Consider the following 3,195-nt stretch of genomic DNA (forward strand, 5'->3'; position numbering starts at 1 on the left):
GATATAAAAGTGTATAATAAAGCCCACAAACATTCAAAATAGTAGATAATATAGCATGGAGCAATCAAAAATTATAGATACGTTGGAGACGTATCAGCATCCCCAAGCTTAATTCCCGCTCGTCCTCGAGTAGGTAAATGATAAAAACAGAATTTTTGATGCGGAGTGCTACTTGGCATAATTTCAATGTGATTATTCTTAATTGTGGTATGAATATTCAGATCCATAAGTTCAAGACAAAAGTTCATATTGACATAAAAATGATAATACTTCAAGCATACTAATTAAGCAATTATGTCTTCTCAAAATAACATGGCCAAAGAAAGTTCATCCCTACAAAATCATATAGTTTAGTCATGCAACATTTTTGTCACACAAGAATGCTCTCATCATGCACAACCCCGATGACAAGCCAAGCAATTGTTTCATACTTTAGCAATATCAAACTCATAAACCTTCACGCAATACATGAGCGCGAGCCATGGATATAGCACTATGGGTGGAATAGAATATAATGAGGGGGGTTATGTGGAGAAGACAAAAAGGAGAAAGTCTCACATCAACGAGGCTAATCAATGGGCTATGGAGATGCCCACCGATTGATGTTAATGCAAGGAGTAGGGATTGCCATACAACAGATGCACTAGAGCTATAAATGTATGAAAGCTCAACAAAAGAAACTAGTGGGTGTGCATCCAACTTGCTTGCTCAGGAAGACCTAGGGCACTTGAGGAGGCCCATTGTTGGAATATACAAGCCAAGTTCTATAATGAAAAATTCCCACTAGTATATGAAAGTGACAAAACAAGAGACTCTCTATCATGAATATTATGGTGCTACTTTGAAGCACAAGTGTGGTAAAGGATAGTAACATTGTCCCTTCTCTCTTTTTCTCTCATTTTTTGGGCCTTTTCTTTCTTTATGGCCTTTCTCTTTTTTGGGGCCTTCTCTTTTTTTATGGTCTTTCTCTTTTTTGGGGCCTTCTCTTTTTTATGGCCTTTCTCTTTTTTTGGGCCTTCTCCTTTTTTATTTATTCCTCACTTGGGACAATGCTCTAATAATTATGATCATCACACTTCTATTTATTTACAACTCAATGATTACAACTCGATACTAGAACATGGATGACTCTATATGAATGCCTCCGGCGGTGTACGGGGATATGCAATGAACCAAGAGTGACATGTATGAAAGAATTATGAACAGTGGCTTTGCCACAAATACTATGTCAACTACATGATCATGCTAACCAATATGACAATGATGAATGTGTCATGATGGACGGAATGATGGAAAGTTGCATGGCAATATATCTTGGAATGGCTATGGAAATGCCATAATAGGTAGGTATGGTGGCTGTTTTGAGGAAGATATAAGGAGGTTTATGTGTGAAAGAGCGTATCATATCATGGGGTTTGGATGCACCGGCGAAGTTTGCGCCAACTCTCAATGTGAGAAAGGGCAATGCACGGTACCGAAGAGGCTAGCAAGGATGGAAGGGTGAGAGTGCATATAATCCATGGACTCAACATTAGTCATAAAGAACTCACATACTTATTGCAAAAATCTACAAGTCATCAAAAACCTCGGTACTACGCGCATGCTCCTAGGGGGATAGATTGGTAGGAAAAGACTATCGCTCGTCCCCGGCCGCCACTCATAAGGAGGACAATCGAATAACACGTCATGTTTCAAATTTGTTACACAACGTTTACCATACGTGCATGCTACGGGACTTGCAAACTTCAACACAAGTATTTCTCAATTTCACAACTACTCAACTAGCATGACTTTGATATTATTACCTCCATATCTCAAAACAATCATCAAGCACCAAACTTCTCTTAGTATTCAAAACACTCACAAGAGAATTTTATTATTAATCTTGTATACCTAGCATATTAGGATTTTAAGAAAATTACCATGCTATTTAAGACTCTAAAAATAATATAAGTGAAGCATGAGAGTGCATCTATTTCTATAAAATAAAACTACCACCATGCTCTAAAAAGATATAAGTGAAGCACTAGAGCAAACGACAAACTACTTCGAAAGATATAAGTAAAGATCAATGAGTAGTCGAATAATTATGCAACTATGTGAAGACTCTCTAACATTTAATAATTTCAGATCTTGGTATTCTATTAAAACAGAAAGCAAAGCAAAATAAAATGACATTCTAAGAATAGCAAACATCATGTGAAGAAGGAAAAACTTAGGATCAACCGATACTAACCGATAGTTGTTGAAGAAGAAAGGTGGGATGCCAACCGGGGCATCCCCAAGCTTAGAAGCTTGAGACTTCTTGAAATATTATCTTTGGGTGCCTTGGTAATCCCCAAGCTTGAGATTTTGTGTCTCCTTAATTCCTCTCATATCACGGTCTCCCTAAATCTCAAAAGCTTCATCCACACAAAACTCAACAAGGACTCGTGAGATAAGTTAGTATAAACCATTGCCAAAACCTTATCATACTCTACTGTAGCAAATCACTAAAATTATTATTCAACATTGCATACTAAATTCCTCTACATATTTAATAGTCCTATCCTCAAATAGAATCATTAAAGAAGCAAACATATGCAAACAATGCAAACATAACAACAATCTGCCTAAACAGGATAGTCTGTAAAGAATGCAGCAACATCTATACTTCCCTAACTACAAAAATTAAGAAAGAAAATTCCCACTGTAGTAAATTTATCAGAGCTTAATATGCAAAAGGTTTCAACATTTTATCACATTCTGAATTTTCTAGGGAATTATTGCAACAGCGGTAAACTTTCTGTTTTCAAACAGCAACATGTATACTTGTAACATAGGCATAGTAAGGGCTATCAATGCCACTTTTATTGAAATAAAGGATGCAAAACATTGTTATAAATAACAGCATGCAAATCCTAACAAAATAAATTGACGCTCCAAGCAAAACACATATCATGTGGAGAATAAAAATATAGCTCCAAGTAAAGTTACCGATGAACGAAGACGAAAGAGGGGATGCCTTCCAGGGCATCCCCAAGCTTAGGCTCTTGGTTGTCCTTGAATATTACCTTGGGGTGCCTTGGTCATCCCCAATCTTAGGCTCTTTACACTCCTTATTCCATAGTCCATCGAATCCTTGCCCAAAACTTGAAAACTTCACAACACAAAACTTAACAGAAAACTCGTAAGCTCCGTTAGTATAAGAAAACA

The sequence above is a fragment of the Triticum urartu genome, chromosome 5A, assembly GCF_056163025.1.
Source record: "Triticum urartu cultivar PI428250 chromosome 5A, HENAU_Tu73, whole genome shotgun sequence".
Classification (NCBI taxonomy): Eukaryota; Viridiplantae; Streptophyta; class Magnoliopsida; order Poales; family Poaceae; genus Triticum; species Triticum urartu.